General features: G+C 39.7%; 1 protein-coding gene across 2 annotated transcripts in view; it reads left to right on the plus strand.

Moving 5' to 3' along the window:
• The window catches only part of LOC107381064 (E3 ubiquitin-protein ligase Midline-1), a 153,920-nt gene that overhangs the window by 25,713 nt on the left and 104,723 nt on the right, over positions 1 to 23,484 (plus strand). The window contains exon 1 of one of the 2 annotated variants that reach the window (XM_015952553.3): positions 4,193 to 4,776. The exons of the other annotated variant lie outside the window; for it this stretch is intronic. The gene's annotated coding sequence lies outside the window, so the exon portion shown is untranslated. Of the gene's footprint in view, positions 1 to 4,192; positions 4,777 to 23,484 lie in introns of those variants that run through there. 2 annotated transcript variants of the gene reach the window in all.

The following is a 23,484-nucleotide window of genomic DNA, read 5'->3' on the forward strand; positions in this document are numbered from 1 at the left end:
GGAGTGCTTTAGAATGATATCCAACCGGGGAAAGAACACCTCACGGAGCGCTGACTGTAAGGTTCCTTCGTCCATCTGGTGTGTAGTCATGCCAATTACGAACTTTTACAAGCTGATAAATCTCAAAGTACGTGACTGGCGTGGTTGAAACGCACATCATTACTTTTCATTTACTTTGCAGTACAACATATGTGTGATCCAGGGTCTAAGGCAAAGCGAATTAGAAAGTAGCTCTTTTTGCCCGTTTGACTTGCATTCATTTTTTCATACTTCCGGAGAATCCACGAGCCGGCCGGAAAGGGAGAAGACTTAGGCTCCCTATAGGAAACCAAGGCTTTATGTAAAATAAGCTACATTTTGTTCAAAATATGTTGAAATGTCACTGAAAATTAAAATGCACACTTACAATACCATTCCCATTAGCGGTTTTCCAACACCATTAATTCCATTATCTGTTTTTCTTCCTTCCTTGATTTTCTGTTGGATTGCATTAAAAGTTCAAAGAACTGAGACGAGCGGTCTTTCCTAGTCTTTTTCCAACCAAGCATTCCTCAACTTTACCCCAACTGATCTCACTCCAAGCGCAAGCAGCCAAAATCGATAGAACACTGTTTCCTAAGGGCTGGAAATGGTGGAAATGGTGAGTTATTCAGACTTCAGGAAAACTCTTTTGTAAAAGTTCTCAAAAACTTTATATATATAAATATGTATGTCTATATTATGTACAATATGATATGCCTATAATATAATCTGGCTTTTAAATCTGTGTGTTAACTGATGTTTTGTATTTTGCAGTATATTTTTTTTAATTTGGTTTCCTATATATTCTTTGTTTTGATTTTGGTTTTTAGTTTAGTCTTGTTCAGCGCCTTGTTGACATAATACGTCTGTAAAGTGCTTTTACAAATAAAGGTGATGATGATGATGAAAAATGATTGGGAGAAACATTTTTATTGGCATTATAAGAACTCTTCTAGTTTAACTGGAATCTCAGTAGTACATTCAGTTTGTAGCATGTTTTCCAAAATAAAACAACTTTTTTTTTTAGATGCAATCATTTGTTTTTTGTTCTAAGGTGAAATTTCTGGTAGGATGTTACTAGACCTGTTTATGAATCCAACCACACATGAAAAACTTACTGTTCTATAAACCTCTGCTTTCTGTTCAGGATTCCCGTCAGGATTATGAGAATTGACCAACAACGAGCCCTTACAGTTGGTGAATGTTAAGGCTTTTAGACTAAAGGTTGCTGTGTGGGTCTGACTTCCATCTTGGAGATTATTTTAAGCAGCTTTCCTTATGGGTCACATAAAAAAATCGGGGGAGATTTTATGAGTAAGAGCCAAAACATCTGAGGTTTAAAAGAGGATGGAGAGCCAGTAAGATGGAAAAGGAGAAAACTGAAAAATATCTGAGGGATTTAGTCAGATTGAACTGTGCTATTGATGGGAAATGCTCTGAAGACCATTTGAGAGATATTCCTACCTATTTTTTAGAATGTTCCATCACTGGGAACGTATTAACTTTTTGCTTTGTTTATTAATTCATTCATACATACATATTTGAAATCATGTTTGAACGCACAGGACACAAATTAATCATTTTTTTAACTCACATCTCTCTGGATTAATCATTAAAATCTCAATCTGAGCCTAGGGCTTTATTTACAAAACAACATAAAACTTTTTTTTCTAAGATGTTGGTTGGACATGCAAGTAGGACTCAGACAGATAGAATAATTGTGTTACATGAGGATTGACTTCACACAGCTAATGCTTTGGTTGACTACGTCCAAATTATCCAACACAAAGGATCACAATGTGTGGTACTTATTGTTGGTATTATTCAGTTTTTGTTTGTTTATTTTATAATAGCCTGCTTTTAGCTGGACTTTTGTTTTCATTTTTGTATATCCACATGTAACACTGATAAAAAATTATAGAATTCACATTAAGATTTTAACATTATGATTGAACATTTTAATACATGAATGAAGTGTTTTGATTCAATGTGTAACATTTAAATTAGAAAAAAAAAAGGATTTGATGCTCAGATTTACATCTAGACCTAATTTGTAACCCTTAGATTGACGATTCAGATGTAGACTTAAACATTATGATTAAACACGAAATATTAGATTGAAATATTAATACTCTGATTAAACACTCCCACTAATATCGTCGTCTTCCTCCGCTTATCCGGGTCCGGGTCGCGGGGGCAGCATCCCAACTAGGGAGCTCCAGACCGTCCTCTCCCCGGCCACCTCTACCAGCTCTTCCGGCAGGACCCCAAGGCGTTCCCGGACCAGATTGGAGATGTAACCTCTCCAACGTGTCCTGGGTCGACCCGGGGACCTCCTGCCGGCAGGACATGCCCGAAACACCTCCCCAGGGAGACGTCCAGGAGGCATCCTGACCAGATGCCCAAACCACCTCAACTGACTCCTTTCGATCCGGAGGAGCAGCAGTTCTACTCCGAGTCCCTCCCGAATGTCCAAGCTCCTCACCCTATCTCTAAGGCTGAGCCCGGCCACCCTACGGAGGAACTCATTTCGGCCGCTTGTATCTGCGATCTCGTTCTTTCGGTCATTTCCCAAAGCTCATGACCATAGGTGAGGATTGGGACGTAGTTCGACCGGTAAATCAAGAGCCTGGCTTTCTGGCTCAGCTCCCTCTTCACCACGACAGATCGGTTCAGCGTCTGCATCACTGCAGACGGTGAACCAATCAGTCTGTCGCCATTTAGAGTAAAAATTTAGATTTAACGTATAAAATTTTTATTTTCACGTACAGATTGAACAGTAACATTTACATTTATTGTCACATTACCATTTGATATTTAGAATTAAACGTTTATATTAAATGATTAACATTTAAATCTAAGAATAACATGTTTTAATAAGTAACAATCATTTACTATGTAAATTTTCAGAGACTGAATAAACACGAAAATTTAGATTTAAATTTTCTGGTAAAACCTGAAACATCTAAATTGAAACGTAAGATTTAACTTGTAATATTCAAGAAGAAAATTTAGATTTAAAGCTGAAATTCGGAGGTTTCCCCTTTCAAAAATTATACATGATTTTTCAGAAATCCATAAAAGAGACTGTTTTATCATGCACTGTGATTTATTGTAGGCAAGGCGGGGTTTATTATTCCTTTTTTAGTTGTTTTTTTTGCTAAACCCACCCCCGTCCCGTAGATCTCCATGCAATATGAACTGAGTGCTGGTGAGCACTAGACAATAGTGTTAGACTCCCGCTTATGCATAGACGTCAATCACAAAGCGTACTCGAGTGTTTGAGGATGTACCTCATCAATGCAGAGTTGGTGACCTTTTTAATGGACAAGTAAGTCTTAAATCAGGGGCGTTGCTTTCGGCCGTAAATACGGAAGTGACAAAACATGTTGGTGTGATACGCTGGTCAGCCACTAGATGGTGCATTCAGATAAAAGAAATTATCAGGACAGCTACTTTAACTTGCAACATTTAGATTAATATATTAGATTTAACTTGTAATTTTTAGATCAAAACTTTAGAATTAACTTGCAACATTTAAATAAAAATATAGATTTTACACGCAACATTTAGCTTTCCACATACACACTGAACATGATATAACATTTAGATTTCAAATTCAATTCAATTCAAAAATACTTTATTAATCCCAGAGGGAAATTGATTGCTGTAGTAGCTCAGAATAATAATAATAATCAAGTCGTCAAAGAGTTATTGTATATTACAATGGCTGTTGGCAGGAAGGATCTCCAGTAGCGGTCAGTGTTGCAGCGAAACTGAAGAAGCCTCTGACTGAAGACACTCTATTATGTAATGTAGGTTTATCGTGTAACATTGCCATAGTTTAGACTCAAAACTTGACAATCAGTGACTGTAAGAATATAGTGATTTGACGACAGCTTGCAAAAAGCTCCAGAGTTGTTCACAGTGGTTGCAGTAACCACATTTTACCACAGGATGTCATCTTTACTTTGTTTCTACATAGTGCATCTTTAACCACAAGAAACGATGAGATTTAAAGCGCAATACTTAGATTCAAACATTTAAGATATGTTTGATAACAACTAATTGAAGCCAAGAACAGGCATGATTACTCAAATTAATGTTAATGTAATTTAATCAAGAGCACAATTGAAATATTTAACAAATCCCATCAGATCAAGAGAAATTTTTTGTACTGAGGGTTTTTCCAATCTTTTTTTTTTACGTTTCATGAATAATCCACAGATATGTGTGAACTGGACATGAAACCTTCGACACAGCATTAATCTGAAGTCAGCACACTCAGACGCACACAACCAGTTTAGACTCCACCTCTCGGCAGTCCAGTGATTGGTCTGCTTAAAGGCAGGGCAGCTTGCTGGCAGATTTAAATAAAGTGAAACAGAAAAGAAGGAATGAACATGGATGGGGGAGGAGGGCTGGAGGGTGTAGTGAGGGGGCGGTGCACTAGTTTGTCCTGTCTCTCTCTCTCTCTCTCTCTCTCTCTCTCTCTCTCTCTCTTCTGGGTCAGGATAGGAAGGCTTACCCAGGCAGAGGAGGAAACGTGTCAGGAGAGGTGATGACACAGCCTCGTAGACGTATTCACATCCTCACAGACTTCTGAGATTGTCACTCGCTGCCGCTTGAGCCGCCGCTCCTGCATCCTGCTGGAGGGAGAGGGCTAAAGATAGCTGCCAGCCTCCCTCCACACCTCTCCCTCTTCCTCTCTTTCTCACTTTGTTGGCGGACGATGGGATTTTAATCATGTGGAAGGTAAGAAAGATGAACGGAGAAGCAAAGGACACAGTCTGAGTGCCTAGGTAGAATGAGGTCAGGTTGGATGAGTCTCAGTGGGAGTTTGTGCTCCTTTACTCAAGTTTTGGAGTCCTTGGGGAACTCCTGCGTGCCTTTAAGCTCCCATCTCCAGTTTTACTGGAATGATAATAACAGAGCAGTGGCTTTGCAAGTCAGCCAAAGAACCGTGGAGCCATCTGTCGTGGTCGGGGAAAAAACTTTTGTAAAGCAGTTGCAGAACACACGCATGAGAGGAGCGCCATGTCGTTTAAATAACTTCTTTCCAGGTTAGGAAAATTAAGAAAAAAATCCTCAAATATTTTTGGTCCAAACTCCTTGAAATTTCATTTAGAGAGTGCAGAAAATTGTGTGTGGTTGGGTGGAGTTAAGAGTTTGGTTTTCTGACCCAATTTCAAGGCGCCGCTGTGTGTTTTGGTCGTGGCGTGAAGCCCAAGACACAGAGACAGAAAGCTGTGCCTCAAGGGTCACTGGCTAAATGTGTACTTGAGTGCTATTGAATTATTACTATTATTATTATTATTATTATTTTTATGAAATGCTTTAAAAGGTGCCGTTTCCTCAGCTACATGTGATAACTGCATATTCCTATGTTACTGGTCATTATGAGTGCTATTAGCCTCTCGAGGAGCTCGGATGCTTTGTACGCATCGGTGCACGCTTGTGTGAATGGGGATGCGTCTTGTGTTTGGTCAAGTGTGTGTGTGTGAGTGTGTGTCACAGCTGCCTAACACAAGCTTGGTGCTGCCACTGATCATTCTCACCTGCTTGGTAGAAGACAGGCCAAGGAAATCCTGGTTGACTGGATGAGTCAATCACCTCAACTTTAATGCCGGTTCAAAAGTTTTGATAAAAAAGTTCCTGTTTTGATTTTCTGATATTTGGTTTGATGACTAAAAAAGAAGGAGGAGCAAGAAGGCTTTGTGAGAAGTTTTGTTTGCAGTTGTCATGATGTTGCCCGATATAGTAACAGCCGTATTGTTTCTCTTCCTGTTTCCCTTGACATGTCTGAGTGAGACACTGTCAGCCTGGGCGAGCTGCTCTCAGATCTGTCCACCCCTCCTTCCCCCTACCTGATATTAGCTGTGGGAACGGGTATAAATAGCAACAACACCACCTTCAGTTATTTTTGTCCTCCAAACATTTTCATCTGCTTCTGCCATTTGCGTAAATGTAGCTGGAAGCAAATCTCCACATCTACTTGATCCCTTTTGCGCTGATTATGAGGAAAACTTTCGCCGATAGCATTTGTCGCCAGCCTCTAAACATACCCTGTTATGTTTGGTAATACGTCGCTAAACAGTTAGGTATGACTCATGGGATGCTTATCTCTCCATAACTGGTTCATTTGATCTTCAAAGTGTTAGCAAATACCCGTTGCAGGCACTTGAGGGCAAAACCACTAATTACTGTCTAAACATCCTTGGGAAAAAAAAAAGACAAAAACATGCCAGAATACTCTTTTTCCCTCTCACATTTCCCCATACATCAGTTCGTTTTATCCACACCAGTGCATTCTGTAATCACCAACCAAATTAAATGAGTTTAATGTTGTCATGGAAACTTTCAGAAGTGTGACAATGGGTCCATTTAGTTCAGTGGGGCTTGGCAGCTTGTGCAGTCCTGTGGAGAGGATCAGAAGGCCCTCCAACTTTTTATGTCACAGTTGTCAGAAGCTTTTATGCTCGGTGGCGGGGCGATGGAACTCGAAAAGTCAGCGATTTCAACAAAATATGATGCACATCTTGTCAGAATTAAAGTAAAAAGTCATCACTGAGCTTATTTTTGCCTTAATATTTTTAAAATTCTTTTCTTGAAAAATAAGAAAATTACAAAACTCAGAAACCATTCAAGTAGAAAACTGCTAAAAATTAATCAGCCGCAGCAAGGATGAAAGATGCTCAGTCAATATTTTGTTGTTTGAAAAAAGAACCAAAAACATTATTTCAACCAATACTTCCTGTGATAAATTTGATCATGAGGTATCGGGCAAATTTATCATAATATCTAATAATTTTTATATTTATTACATTAATTTTATAAAATCAATGCATTTAAACAAATTACTGGCTTAATTACTTTTCCAACATTACAAACAAGTGCCAGATTTCTCTCCCAAACGGCCTTTATTTAACTGCTGCACTCATTGTAATCTGTCTTTGAGCTAATTTAGCTAAGTTTCACTTTTTAAACAGGCAAAAATAATGAGCTAATGTATCATGCATACAAAGTAGAAAGCATGCCTCATGAATATTGCAGAATATAATTAGTAGCAAAGTAGCAAATATTCAAAAAATCGACAAAAGTGGCTCTTTTGCAAGGCACAGGTATATTTCCTGACAATTTTAGAATTGTCTTAATTGTTGTTGAATTAAAGGCTCCTCTGTATGCTTTTTTCCCTCAAATGAGTAGCACATGCCTATGAGTTCTTGTATTTTAAAGTGTCCATTCAAGAGTCTTCAAAAAACATGAAGGCAATAATAATATCATGGAGGATTATTGTTGCTTAAGATTGTTATTTAGAGGTCAAAACTTATTTTTCAGCCCTGCATGAAAAATAGAAAGTATGCAACATAACTGGGATAGTCCACAAAAGTTAGGATGATTTTTCTGCACAACATAGGAACATTTTCAACTGCATAGGATATTCTTTAACCTAATCTAAAAGTATCATTGTAAGGAAACAAGAACAAACCCGAAACTGCAGGTTTCAGCTTTTGCTCAAAGGAAGGATAAAAGCTTACAAAAAGACCTGCCCTCAAAGCCGTGACCAAAGGTTTAGAGAATGGCAGAAACATAATGGCACTAAAGTTTCCTGCCTCACTGCGTCATTCTCAAAACTTAAGTTTATGTGGGCAAGACTTTTATAAAACTGAATGGCAGTTGACTAGACGATGAGCATAGCAAAGATGAAACCGCCGACCAATGAGATATGCTAATGCAACGCACCTTTCAGTGGAGGCCATCACTGTTCCTAAACCTAGTATTGGTTTACGAACACTAATAACTTTGTACTGGTGAGTAAAGGTTTTGATTTTTTACCAAAAAAAAAAAGTCATGTGTAAAATCAAAATAGGTATGAAGTCCTTAAGTTGGAGATTTTTATAAACCTACAGAACAAGCTGATTGCAATTCTGGTTCAACTCGTTTCACAGCCGGATGGAAACCGAAGTTTTCCACCTGGTTTTTTCCGGCCACATTACATCCACAAAGCCGATGGGTCCCCACTACCCGGTCGGTTTTTAATAATGCATTGGCCAGTTCTTAACCCAATTTTAGTAACTTCTGCAATCTTCTCAGAAGTTTTCTCTTTTTGGTGCGTGTCAATGATCTGACCCTTCTCAAACAGACTAACATCTTTTCCACCAGATGTGTCTTTCCACATGGTTGATTAAGAAATGAGAAGCAACTTATTGGACCAGTTGGGGTTAAATAACTTGTTACCATCTGAAAGATAATCGCCCATGCATTAATTGTCCAATAGAAGTCTCATACCTTTTTGCTTAGTTAAATCCAGGTGGCAACTTTTGTTTTGGACAGGAAGTATCTGCTGCAGTGAAGTGAAGTTTCATCTGATGAAAGTTCTGAAAAGTCAGTCTGCTGGACATAATGATCACCTCGGGAAGTGAAGCCATATTTGCTAAAATATCAACCATTTTTGCAGCAGAAAGTATCACTAGGATTTGATGCCCCACAAAAATAAACTCATCACAAAGAAACATTACTATCTGACTCTGGAGAGCTCTGAACCATTCACATCAAATGCGAGAATCTCGCGTGCTACGATGCAGCTGCCAAAAGCTTCAGCTCCAACCCTCTCCTGGGCTCCTCTCATACATGCACACGCCACACACGCTACAGGCAGCTCGCTGGGACTGCTTATGTGTCAAAAACATTTCATTATCCAATCAAAGTTGGAATGATAGCTTAGCGTTTCTGGAAATGAGTACATTTTGGTCACTTTCATCAAAGAACTGTTAAATAATTTCCATATTGAAGGAGAGCATTAGTCATATCCTAAAAGTCTATCATTCCAGACCAGTGCTGAGGTTTGGATCATTTCTTTTTTAGATGCTGCCTATCTAACAGTAAACAAAAAGCAAAGACCAAATAACAGAGTAGGAATGTGCTGCATGAAAGTGGCAATATCCAAAAGTGAGTTTTGTCAAGAATTCCTTTTTAGCAGAACTGTGGCAGCCCTGAATTTGTTTTTAAAGCTTTGAATGACCAAGAAAAATGGTTGATCCAATGGGGGGGAGCAAAAGTCCTTGGAACTTTTCCATACGGCTAGATTTTAACATTCTGTACAAAATTAGAACATATTAACTAACACATTGCATACTTAAAACAAAGAATTACTTCAACTGTGAGAGACAAAATGTGAAAAAAATCCATGAATTCACATGGCAGGATTTTTAAAGAATTTATTTGTAAATCAGGGTGGAAAATAAGTATTTGGTCAATAACAAAAATTCAACTCAATACTTTGTAACATAACCTTTGTTGGCAATAACAGAGGTCAAACGATTACTCCAGGTCTTTACCAGGTTTGCACACACAGTAGCTGGTATTTTGGCCCATTCCTCCATGCAGATCTTCTCGAGAGCAGTGATGTTTTGGGGATGTCGCCGAGCGACACGGACTTTCAACTCCCTCCACAGATTTTCTATGGGGTTGAGGTCTGGAGACTGGCTAGGCCACTCCAGGACTTTCAAATGCTTCTTACGGAGCCACTCCTTTGTTGCCCGGGCGGTATGTTTGGGATCATTGTCGTGTTGGAAGACCCAGCCACGTTTCATCTTCAAAGCTCTCACTGATGGAAGGAGGTTTTGGCTCAGAATCTCATGATACATGGCCCCATTCATTCCTTCCTTAACACGGATCAGTCGTCCTGTCCCCTTAGCGGAAAAACAGCCCCAAAGCATGATGTTCCCACCCCCATGCTTCACAGTAGGTATGGTGTTCTTGGGATGCAACTCAGTATTCTTCTTCCTCCAAACACGACGAGTTGAGTTTATACCAAAAAGTTCTACTTTGGTTTCATCTGACCACATGACATTCTCCCAATTCTCTGCTGTATCATCCATGTGCTCTCTGGCAAACTTCAGATGGGCCTGGACATGCACTGGCTTCAGCAGCGGAACACGTCTGGCACTGCAGGATTTGATTCCCTGCCGTTGTAGTGTGTTACTGATGGTGACCTTTGTTACTGTGGTCCCAGCTCTCTGCAGGTCATTCACCAGGTCCCCCCGTGTGGTTCTGGGATTCTTGCTCACCGTTCTCATGATCATTTTGACCCCACGGGATGAGATCTTGTGTGGAGCCCCAGATCGAGGGAGATTATCAGTGGTCTTGTATGTCTTCCATTTTCTGATAATTGCTCCCACAGTTGATTTTTTCACACCAAGCTGCTTGCCTATTGTAGATTCACTCTTCCCAGTCTGGTGCAGGTCTCCAATTCTTTTCCTGGTGTCCTTCGAAAGCTCTTTGGTCTTGGCCATAGTGGAGTTTGGAGTCTGACTGTTTGAGGCTGTGGACAGGTGTCTTTTATACAGATAATGAGTTCAAACAGGTGCCATTAATACAGGTAACGAGTGAAGGACAGAAAAGCTTCTTAAAGAAGACGTTACAGGTCTGTGAGAGCCAGAGATTTTCCTTGTTTGAAGTGACCAAATACTTATTTTCCACCCTGATTTACAAATAAATTCTTTAAAAATCCTGCCATGTGATTTCATGGATTGTTTTTTCACCTTCTGTCTCTCACAGTTGAAGTGTACCTATGATGTAAATTACTGACCTCTGTCATCATTTTAAGTGGGAGAACTTGCACAATCGGTGGCTGACTAAATACTTTTTTTGCCCCACTGTATGTCTGGTATTGGCTGCCTCTGATTCAGAAGAGTAATATTCATCCTCTAATGAAGATATTCACTCGTCCAGTGAGAAAGAAAGTGATGCTGCAGCTGCGTGCAGCAAGAGAAAATCTGTGCGCTTCATGAGAGTAAACAAGCTGCATACACATGATGCAAAGCTTATTTCACCGTGTTCAGGGCATGGTGGGTGTAGAAAGGATGGCAAAAACACAGCTAATAGTAACAAACGTAGAGGGAATGTAAAAGGAGAAAGAAAAAAAGCCAGGTAGATGTGGCAGATGTGAACCTTAAAGTAAAAATTGCGTCACATAATTTATTTGACTATTCCAGCATTTATAATAAAACAGCATTACTAAATGGTGAAAAACTTTTCTTTTGAAATCAGTATGAATGTACAATTTTTATGAATTAAAGAGCAAGATGTAACATGAGGGCATTGTTAACTGACAACGTGGTTCATCTGACGGCCTGTTTCTGCTGTGTGATTTTGGTGACTGAAGTGTTTCAGCTGGAAACCAAAAATGCACTTTTGGGTAATTTTCAGCCGAAAATTTTTGATGGCCTAATTTTTGTTGCATCCCTAGGTTTAATACGTAGTTGTTCCCCTCTTTACAGCTTTAATAGCTTCAGTCCTTCATGGAAGGCTTTCAATCAACGTTATTCCTACCCCCCAATGAACCCTTGTGTGAAATGTGGCCAACTTCCCATCCGGCGTTTGTTTACACGGAGGCCATAGATGGATTTTTGCTTTATCAAATTTTCATGGGCTTTTTTGAGATGTATTTTATGAGGGAACCCCAACTTTCACAGCTCTAACGGGACACTGTTACAATCCCTCTGCCTACTGCAGTAGAGGGGTGGGAGAACGACATGAAAATCTGACCAAAGCTACCAGTAATATTTTTATCTACTTTCGTAACTCTGTGTGGTTGGTAGTACCACCACTAGAAGCACAACATTCCTGAGCCATGCAAGTACATTTTTCGGGGGCAAATACATAATAAAATCATCTTGCAATGTAAAAAAATAAATAAATAAAAATCTACTAGTAACAAAAGCTCACCATTCAAGCCTATGCACTTTTTCCAGTATCTCACCAGATGTCCCTTGCATAATACATTTCTACACGAGTCAGCCCAGGAATGAGATGGGTAAGGCATAGGAGTCTGTTTATGGGTTTTTATGATCATTCTTTGAGAATTGCATTTCTGAGGTCAGGCACCGATGTAGTATGATGTGTGTCATAGACATAACTCAGATTCTGTTGAGTTGCAGACCAGCCAACTTCCTCCTTACCAAACGCGCTCATCTGTCTGCATGCACCGATCTTGTAAGGTGTCTCAATATTTTTGCGAACAGTGTTTTGTTGTTGTAAAATGTTTATGAGGTGAGATGTTCTTGCCACTAAAGTTTGATGGTGAGCCTTCAGTAGCACACTTTGTACTCTTGAACAAGTGTTGGCCATTATTGTTGTTATAATAAAGACACTAGCAAATGTCAGAAGGCCTAATAATACTCAAACACAATGCCAGCTCTTATATTTGACGCTACAGCAATTATCGTACTGGGCTGTGACTTTTGGCAACGACTGGTGAACATTTGTAGAGTGAGGCGGATTTGAAACATTTGAAATAGGTTCTCAATCTCCTTAGGTGAGTCACAGTGGGCTCGTTTTCACAAACCACCATGGAAACATTTTCAACTGAGTTGTAACGTCCGGTCCGTAAGATTGATTTCATATCCACTATGAAATCCTAATGTCTCACGGGTCCTTAATTAGATGTAAATTAACTTCTTTTACAGAGTGTAAATCAAAAAGTGCAAATTTTAATGCAAGTTTGGCCATTTGTGCAAGTTGCATACTTTCTTGCATTTTAATGACCAGGTAGTTATTGTCATGAATTTCATTTTCATGTGTTTGGGGCAGCTTTGCCAATATCGTATAAAAGGAGCATTTACCCAGATGAAACAACTTCGCCAACACCAGGCTTGTTTTTCTCTGTAATAATCCAAAACAACCAAACGTGACGTCTCGTTTTACTCATCCCACCATGGCCAATCTGGGTCACACAAGCAGGATCCCAGACAGGCCCCCACCTCACACAAACAACAGTCTGATGTGTCGCCTTTTATTATGATCACTAATAGCCTCTGCATCCCAGATTTTGACCAGCCAATCCTGTTAAGTGTGACTGACCACTTCAGACCATGAAGGACCATGATTGGTCACAGCCAAGTTTGGTAGGAAGCGGATTAGGGATCTGCATGGCAGGGTTTCTGGAATCACAGAGTACATATGTCTTTGTGCTGACAGGACATAACTGTTTTGATGAAGTTCTGCACAAAGTGGTCTTGTAAAAAGAGGGCAAAAGAGAGCTAAAAATGAGAGGACAAATCCAGTTTTCTTTTCAATTCTACATCTGAAGCGCAAGCCTTTTGAACATTCAGTTAAAGTTTGAGTTTGGACCTCATTAGCTTTCACTGTGGGCATGATGATTACATTAGTATTCCTTCTTCTCCTTCTCCTAATTGGACTTAAGGCACCTATATGTGCTTGCTAGACCGCAGACAGTATACTATACTTTCCTTCATTGCTGCACACAAGAAATCTGACAGAAATTCCTCATTGTCTATGGTATATTTTCAGTAAAACAATGGAAAAGTTCTTGTTTAAACATAATGTGACCATGAAACTTCACACACCTGGGCTGTAAATATCAATTTGCACTGTAAATTTCCTTTAACTTATGCAAAAACTGCGTGAACCTTGTAGTGCCAACTGATTCTCAATCACAGTGTGAGGTTAAGGGTTAATCTGGCATTAGCTATCCACTGCTGCCGTTGAAGCAGATTATACCCCCACCTCTTTTTTTCTGTTCTCCAAAACAAATCCTGCTAACAGTTGGAGGAACCTTGACATTCTTCGAGAGAGATTGATATTAAGGTGCAAAGTGGTAAACGTTGCAAGGGTGGTAAGTGCAGGTTTGTCTTAATGATTTTTTTTTTCAAATATGGGCATTTGCTTTAGTATCTCCTGATAAGGGCAAAATGAAAAATGTAATAAATAAAATATTGACATTTCTTTCAACTCAACATTTCTCAGATCAAATTCCTCCATTGCGATATAAAAGATTGTTTTCTTACTTTCTTTCTATCTTTCCCCCATAAACGCTGACCAGAGAAGATATTTGTTTGGGTTCCAACAGGACATTATAAATGCTGACAGGCAGATCTCGTGTTTATGCTCAGCCTCCTCATTCTTTTCCGGGTTTCCATGTTTTGCTGTTTGCTATTTTCTGCCTCCTGTGAGCTGAGAGAGAATTGGAACAGTGAGATCATGAAGTGACACACACAGTGTATGCTGATTATGCGAGCCAGGTCAATGGGAATGACCTACTTCTTGAATCTGCACCGCAAACTGCCACGGTCGCTCTCGTCAAATCACCAAATGGACCCGTCACCCAAAAATGGATGGTTTATTTTCTTTGAAGCTGTATTTACATACCTTATAGAATTGCTGGTGTGTTTATCTCCTTTACTGACTGCGATTCAACACAAGAAGTCAGTTCATTGTGCCAGTCAAATTTTTTTCCCCGAGAAGCTAAAATCAGATAAACGTCCTTTAGTGGATACAACAGTTAACCAGATGACACAAGCTGGAACCATTAAGCAAATACCAAATAAAACAGCAGGCATTGCTTCTAATCATTCATGCTTATTAGGAATTACAAAGAGTTTTGTCCATTTTCTCCTTTTTTAAAACATATTTTTCAGATTTCAAACTCTGACTGTCTCGCCTTGGTTTTCGTCTACATCAGCCTCTTGTCGCATCAGGTTTTAGAAAATGGACAGAAAGAGTACCTATTAAAATTTCATCAGCTTAAACTACAAGTGGAAGGGGAAGCTGCTACCTCCATTGGTTTCACAGTTAATGAAAGATTCAGTAAGAAGGCTCAGACTTGTTGGGGAGGAGGCTCCAATATGAAATGGAAATGTATTATTTTTTAAATAAGATTTTTTGTTTAAGATATTTAGTGAGAGTCTGTTAAATGACAGTAATGATAGAATTTACACCATAAAAAAGTTATTTGCTGATATTTGGAGATAAAAAAAATAGCTTTTTGATTTAAAATAGCACCATAATGATGGGAGATATTAAAAAAAAGTGAAACTAATGTCAGTTTAACCCGTTTCAAATAAGAAGCAACAAAACTACAACTATGGTGAAGCATCCCTGCCTCAGTAGGAAAGGTCACCAGTTTTCAGCCTCAGCCAAATATTCAAATACCTTTTGACTTCCCTAGCAGCGTTTCATACAGTAAACTTCTGCATAATTTCTTTTATTTTAGGACATTCAGAGCTGTGAGTCATTTACAAGACTTGTTATTCTCTTATGGTGGTCACACCCTATTTTATATAAAAACCAATTTTTCTTCCAAGAAATGTTAATCCACCATCTTTAATTATAATCTTAAACATAGGTGAGATGATTGTCATGTGGAAAACATGTGTTTATTGAGTGAATTGTAATATAACCAGTGATTATAGTATACATTAGTGTAATTATTTAAATTACATGTTATTTAATAAGCCATAAGGTGTAGGATTCCATAGCAAATATGAAATCAACCTTATGGATCTGTGAGGTTATTTTAAACCAGAAGATTGGAACTGTTTAATGCAGGGATTAGATAACAGCTTCGTATTCACTCAGAGACAACAGAAGAGAGAGAGAGTCAAGTTTAAAAGTTTAAAATTGTATTACTAACAAATTAAACTAGACTGACTTTAAACACTAAATGTATGGTGTAACTAAGGTGGATGAAACAGTGAATGGTGTGACATGGAATGTTGCTCAGAACCAGCAAATCTGAAGAAGCGATTAGTTCTGATGGGAACTGAAGGTGATGTCTTCGCGTTAAGCTTTGATTAGAAGATTCATAAACACATTTGCCGGTCTACCGACCCTGAAAGGAAGTCCCTGTCTAGATCAGGAGGTGTAAAGGTCCAGCTTGACCTTTATGGAGCCGGAGCGTGTAGAAGCAGCCACGGCAGCCGACCACCCGTCTTGAGATACTTCCGGGTCATGACAATTTTGTTGGCGTCTAGCGAGACCCACCTGGGTCGTGATGGTTCAGCTTTTATTCTGAAAGGAACCGTTGCAGCAGTTGGAACAGCAACAGATTTTATCCAGCTTGTCGTTGGTTCTTTTGGCTGAAGAGGAAAGTTACGGATTGGCCACTCCGACAACTTCTCTAGAACGCTTTGAACTGGCGTTAGAGATGACATGGGCATAGTTTTATACTTCGGATGTTTTGGTTTATGGTCGAATGAAAAGTTGACAGATTTACCAAACACCACCAAAGTCACGCCTCCGTCAGGTCTGACAGATTCTGAATGGGTCAGTGACAGCAATGTGTCATGTCTTTTAACGCTACGTGAGATCAGTCCTAGTGGAAACATTTAAAGTCATATTACTTATTATATTTTATAGGATTGTAATAAAGTAATTCATATTTTGATTTCACAGATTGGCCACATCTTATTTATTGACTAACACTTGGTATGATTAGCTTTATTAAAATAGAGTTCTTTGATTAATTAAAAGAAGAGTCCATTCTTCATTCTTCTGTTGAGCTGAAAAGAAGCAGGTTAGAAGCAAATGCATGAGACCGTATCTCATGCAGACTAGTCCTGTGTCCGAGGAGGGGGAAAACAGTCATTTCATTCTGTTACATTAGCTACACAAGCAATTACCTTCCCTGCATATATATTATTTGCTTTACCTTACTAGGAAGTGCAGCAAAACAAATTTCTCCAAACTAAAGTATAATATCTCCAGGAAATGTTCTACAACAGGTGGCAAGGTAGCAGCTGCTATCTTGTGAGTGTTTTTTGTTTTGAGACTTTATTATTATTATTATTATTATTATTATTATTATTATTATTATTATTGGACTTCAAAGTTCAGTAGTTTTAGTAGCTTTAAAAATGATCTCCCATTAAGTTACTATTGTTTGGTCAGTTGTTATGATAGGTAACCATAGCAAATAGATACTTGTTTACAAGAGGAATCATCTTATTGAAATATCAAGGCTGGTTAAAGTATCTATCAATTACAATGGATTGAAGTGAATTAGATGATAGTGAGTCAAAATAAAATTTGAGTAAAGTGACTTTCAGCATCAAATTTGAGCTAAATATTGGTAAAATCCACTGAGTTACACGCATTTTTGTTGTTGTTGCTAAAGTAATTTTTTCTTGTTACTTTTGAGTTGGTTAGTGTGGTGGACTTAAAAATTTAATGGGTTTAATGCTGCTGTTGTGTCCTTGGGCAAGACACTTAATCCACCTTGCCTGCTGTTTGTTGTCAGAGAGACTGGTGGTGCCTGTGCTTGGCAGCCTCACTTCTCTCAGCGCACCCCAGGGCAGCTGTGGCTACATTGTAGATCATCACCACCAGTGTGTGAATGTGTGTGAGCATGGGTGAATTGCAGTTTTTTTTGTAAAGTGCCTTGGGGGTTCAAGGACTCTAGGAGGCTCTATATCGAATACAGGTCATTTTGCCATTTTACCATTAGACTGTTAGAAACCTGTTAAGGGCCATTCAGTCCCTTTACCAGAGGAGCGTGAGTTTGGTCCGCATAGCCGGTAGTAAGTTGGACTGTTCCCGGTGAGGGTTGGACTCCGCCAGGGCTGCCCTTTGTCACCAGTTCTGTTCATTACCTTTATGGACAGAATTTCTAGACGCAGCCGTGGTGTGGAGTGTGTCGAGTTTGGTGGCAGGAGAATCTCGTCTCTGCTTTTTGCGGATGATGTGGTCCTCCTAGCTTCATCTAGCTCTGACCTTCAGCTCTTGCTGGGTAGGTTCGCGGCCAAGTATGAAGCAGCTGGGATGAGGATCAGCACCTCCAGATCTGAGACCATGGTTCTCGACCGGAAAAGGGTGGCTTGCCAACTCCGGGTCGGGGGAGAGGTCATACCTCAAGTGGAGGAGTTTAAGTATCTCGGGGTCTTGTTCACGAGTGAGTGTAGGAGGGGTCGGGAGATCGACAGGCAGATTGGTTTGGTGCTGAGCCGATCTGTCGTGGTGAAGAGGGAGCTGAGCCAGAAAGCCAGGCTCTCGATTTACTGGTCGATCTACGTCCCAATCCTCACCTATGGTCATGAGCTTTGGGTAATGACCGAAAGAACGAGATCGCGGATACAAGCGGCCGAAATGAGTTTCCTCCGTAGGGTAGCTGGGCTCAGCCTTAGAGATAGGGTGAGGAGCTCAGACATTCGGGAGGGACTCGGAGTAGAACCGCTGCTCCTCCGGATCGAAAGGAGTCAGTTGAGGTGGTTTGGGCATCTGGTCAGGATGCCTCCTGGATGCCTCCCTGGGGAGGTGTTTCGGGCATGTCCTGCCGGCAGGAGGCCCCCGGGTCGACCCAGGACACGTTGGAGAGGTTACATCTCCAATCTGGTCCGGGAACGCCTTGAGGTCCTGACGGAGGAGCTGGTGGAGGTGGCTGGGGAGAGGACGGTCTGGAGCTCCCTAGTTGGGATGCTGCCCCCACGACCCGGACCCGGATAAGCGGAGGAAGACGACAACGACGACTGTTAGAAACCCCCTTTGCTGAGACCCCGCCCCCCCCAGAATGCAACCACTAATTCACTAAATAGTAAAACTAAAAGTAATAATAAAACTTCACTTGCCTCTTCCCTCATTTTTTTCAGTACATTGACCCAAAAAAGTTTATTTCATAAGAAGCATAACTTTCCTTTTATTGTTTGCAATCTCATCCAAAAATAAGTGCTAACTTTAGCTTTACATCAACTCATCAGTAAACAGTGAAATGGCCACAGAGTTCAATCTGAGCTGATTTTAGAATAAAAACCAAAAAAAAAAAAGAAAAAGAAAAAAAACAACCCAGGTCTGACTGAATGAAATTTAAGAAAGTCAGCAGAACATAAGTATATACTCAGCAGAGGCTGTTTTTGTACACTCCAGAAAATTGGCATTGCATTGTTTTCAAGAAGATTTTTCTGGGAAACCGCCATCCAAACCATTGTGGTTAGGTTTCATTTAAAGATTTATTTAAACCAAAGGGGATTTAGAAATAACATAATTCATGTATAATTCATGTCTAAACACATTTTATGGGTATAATATTGTTATTCTAGCAGACCAGATGCTGTTCTGTTATAAGGATTTTTTCTGCCTGGATGGGTTTTGCTTGTATGCAGAAGCTTCAGGGTGGAAGGAGGTTAGGCCTTCTCCCATTAGTGCTTCAGTCAGCTTTGTGTTGCCCCCCACTGAAGATTATCGGTACTGACAGATCAGAGGTGCTGGCATGGCTTGACAGCTCTGAGGCACCGAGTGATGATGGGAAAAATAAACAAGTGTCCCCCCCCAGAAATCCAGCCCCTGTGCAGGATGTCCTATCTTACCCTTTTCACATTCTCCTCTATTCTACCGGTCTCCCTTCGTCCTGCTTTATTACCTCCATGCATGGATCAACAGTGTCACCTATGGTATGCTTTGAGGCATTTCACTCTATCTTATCTATCTGTTTTCACCTCATGTGTTGGTGAGGTCTAGTTGGTAGGGTTAGTTTATTTCCCCCAGACAACAGAAATCTTTAGGACTGTAAATCACATAAAATCTGAGCATTTCTGCCCTTTTCTGAATTTTACTTCAGAGCTTCCTGGAACTTTGCTTCTGCAACGCAGCAAGTTGTTTGTGTTCCTTGGCTGAATGCAGGAGGTGACCACGTAAAAATGTCTATTACATTCACCATTTTAATCTTTCATCTGTTTATGAAACTTTATAATCTTATGACTTAATTTTTTTCTGACATTAATCTGATTCTTTTTTCAGAGCATTTTGATTTTATGACTTTGTTTTATGTTTTGATCTATGCACTTAGTGATTCTATGTCTGTGATAAGTGCTGTATAAATAAAATGTACTTTCTAACTACATTCACATTGGACTTTGTTCAGAACTGCACACTTCTTCTGCTTCTGTTTCTTGTTTTGTTAATAACTTACTGTTACCATTTTATTTTTTCTAATTTAGATTGAAGTTATCATCTTTAAATGTGTATGTTAATAGGAAAAATAAAAAAATGGTAACAATTGTGACAAACATGAATACAGAAGCATGATTTATATTATACAGTACAGGCCAAAAAAGGTTAAATAACTGAAAACATGTTTTATACTCTGTTTTTTTAAATTGCCACCCTTTGCTCTGATTACTGTTTTGCACTCTCTTGACATTCTCTTGAGTTTCAAGAGGTAGTCACCTGAAATGGTTTTCCAACAGTCTTGAAGGAGTTCCCGAGGTGTTTAGCACTTGTAAATGGTCATGGTCATGAAAATAAAGAAAACACATTGAATGAGAAGGTTTGGCCAAACATTTGGCCTGTACTGTACATATTTTGTTTTTTTATTATCCAGCAAACACAAAACATTTAGTTCCAAATTTGTTATATTGCACAGCAATATATCCCATTATATTTTATGTCATATAATATATACTATATAATATATACTGAATCATGTTATGATTTATTATATAATACATATAATTTGCAATATTGTTGAAAGGACTGTGTCTGACATCGGTAAATGGCCTGTATTTGTATACGTAGTGCCTTCTTATGGTTCTAAAACCCCCAAAGGCGCTTTACAAGACCATCAGTCATCCACACATTCACACGCAGTATTGTGTGAATATTGTATGCAATGGTGTCTTGTACATTGTTACGTTTATAATACAATCATTGTAAATTGTTCCATGAATATTTTCTAAAGCATCATACTGTATTGTATATATTATTGTTCAGAGTATTGTATAATTTATAACGTAACATTGTCATGTCATGAACATTGCCAATTTGTTGGCAATTGTAAAATAAGTGAAAAATAGACATTTTATTAGTTTTTTATATTTTTCCACCCATCTTATCAAAATGAACATTTAAAAAAAGTCAGAAAATAATCATTTAAAGTCCAACAAATGAAGTCATATGATGTCATACTGTATCATCATGTCACATCTAAGCATGTACCATTTCATAGATTACATCATTAACAATGTATGCATTGTATAGTGTCACAAACAACATCATAGTGGATTTAAAATGGGCATAAATGTCATAAAAGGTTCTAAAAACAAGCAAGCAAACAGATGGGAGGGCCTTATAAAAATAATGTGAAACGAAACCATAAAAAAAAGGTTAACATTAAGGCACCTGTTTTAAACTTTGTTAAACGTTTTACCGAATCAGAAGGTGTTTAAAACCAAAGTCAATAAAATTGTATCAAACCAAGTAAACCCTAAACAAAGATGGAAAACACCATCACCAAGACTGTTAAAAACAGTCTACCAAGATCCCTGGAGATCATCTCAGAGTTTCAGCTTTAAAAACCCATCAATCTCAGAGTTTAAACCATTACAGTTAAAACTCATCACAAAACACAAAGGGGTTTAAAACAAAGCGAGGATAGCAGAACCCCTGCACTGCTGCCTCCCAGACTGCTGGATGGCAGAGGGATTCAGGTCAGCTGTGCTCATCAGCCTGGAGGCGAGGAGGAGGGACGGTGTCTGGCTGATCACCGGGGCTCGGTGATCCTGGTTCCTGGATCACCAGAGGCCAGGTTGGTGGCCATAACACATAGCAATAAACATTTTAGAGTTAAACTAAGTAGGTGAAACTGGGTCATTCTGGCTCTTATTATAAACTAATCATAACATAATGGAGAATCAGACAATTAGTCTAAGTATTATATCAGACCTAAAGTAAGTTGTACGTTAATAATAGATAAAAAGCCTGTCTTCCAATGTCTCACATTGAAAGTATTGTTGAAATACTTTGTGACATCCATTCTTTTTCATGGGCCGGCCCATGTAGAAAGGATTATGTGAGGAACATCCAATGAGATGTAGTGCATAGCCAGTAGCTTGCATGGTAAGGTTTTGCTTCTCATAGCAGTTTACTTGAACATTTTGAGGGGATTGAAAAACTATTTGCCCCAAAAAATCCACCTGCCGGCTCGGGAGTACGTAGTGCTGTTGTATTAACGAGAGCTGAATGTTTAACATTATAAATGATCAAATTTGTTTAAAATGATCATTAAACCTATCGTAATACTTGCTTGTTCACCTTATGTAGAAGCTAAAACCCAGGTGTGGTGATGAGGCATTTAAGGCTCTGACTCGGCTCTACGTCTGCTTTTAAGTAAATAAGATTGTGTCCAAAATCTTTCAACAGAACACATTATAACCTTATTACTATGTAGGTGCAGATAAGCCTCGGAGCGTGTACCATTGTCCATTGCTTAGCCGTCGGACGCAACAGTTAAAAGTAGCTACTGTATTTTAGCTTTGACTGGCTTTTCATATCGTCCTCCCAGCCCTTTAATGCAGTAGGCAGAGGGATTGTAGCATTGTCCCATTTAAACTCTGACAGCTGGCATTTCTACATAGTTCACATCTCGAAAAAGTCCATAAAAAGTGGATTAGAGCGAACGGATCTCATCATCCATTTATGGTCTCCATGTGAACAAATGCGGAACCGGAAGTCAGTCGCATATTTCACGCAAGGGCTCAAGGGACTACGAATAAGGTGGATAAAATATAAATATAATCTAAAACTCACAAAGTAAATTTGCATTAATGGACTCACCAACCTTGGTTTACAATCATGGAAGGCTGTCGTTGATTTGGCGTCCAGGAGAAGCAGCGCACGTTTTGGCTAGTAGGGGCTAACTGTTCACAACACAGCAGAACTCCTTCAGATTTGTGTTATTTGTATGTCTACAATGCAATCAATCAATCAATCAATCAATCAATCAATCAAAGATACTTTATTAATCCCAGAGGGAAATTAGAGTTTCAGTACATACAATTCAGAGATCAGACATACATGGGCAAGACACATGACAAGAATTGGTGACTGCGGTCATTCGCAACCCTGAGTCAGGCTACCTTAATAGAGATAAGAGGGGTTTACATGAGGATTGGTTCAGGTGGAGGGAAAAAAAGGCACTTCAAAGTTACCCTCCCACCAGGAGGGCAGCTTTGTTCTGCAAAAAAACACCTCATACAGACAGATATGCAACAGACTTCAGACATCACACAACATAAGTGTCCACTAGGTGGGGTGGTGGATTGGGACCATCCCAACTCCAGATCCTGCAGCCACGATAAGCAGCGCATGTCATCTCAGTGTGGATGGGGCGGGGGTGGAGCATTGAGGGTTGGAGGGTTGCAGTGACCCTGGACGCTTCAGCGGCCTTCCCGTAGTCCCGCCCAGGCTGGGATAGGAGACAGAGCTGAGTTGCCATGGCGACGGCACATTCCACATATCTTCTGAGGGGGGAGTTTTCGTTGGAGCCTTGCAGGCTCAAGGACGCCAGATTCCGATTAGAAATTGTTTTGGGGCCAGACAGAGATAATTTCCTCTCTGTCTTACAGTTTGTTGGTCCTCAACCTCTCAGAATCCCAATAATGGACGTTAATCTATCCCAATCCGTGCTGATTCGTCCACTCTCTCCTTGATGGCATCCATCTTCTGTGCCAAAGAATGAATCTCTGCCAAAGTCCCAAGCTTACGATTCATCTCGACAATTATGTGAGTCTGTGAATTCACAGCGCGGTGCAATCCATCTCTGAGCTCTGGGATCAGGCCAATATTCCTCGACAGCTCGTTAATTTTTCGGTAAGCCAGGTAACCTCCAAGGCCAATGAGCAGGAAACCTGACACCAACACCACTGATATCCACACGTCTTCAGAGTCCTCCAC

Source organism: Nothobranchius furzeri, chromosome 14 (assembly GCF_043380555.1).
Source record: "Nothobranchius furzeri strain GRZ-AD chromosome 14, NfurGRZ-RIMD1, whole genome shotgun sequence".
Lineage (NCBI taxonomy): Eukaryota > Metazoa > Chordata > Actinopteri > Cyprinodontiformes > Nothobranchiidae > Nothobranchius > Nothobranchius furzeri.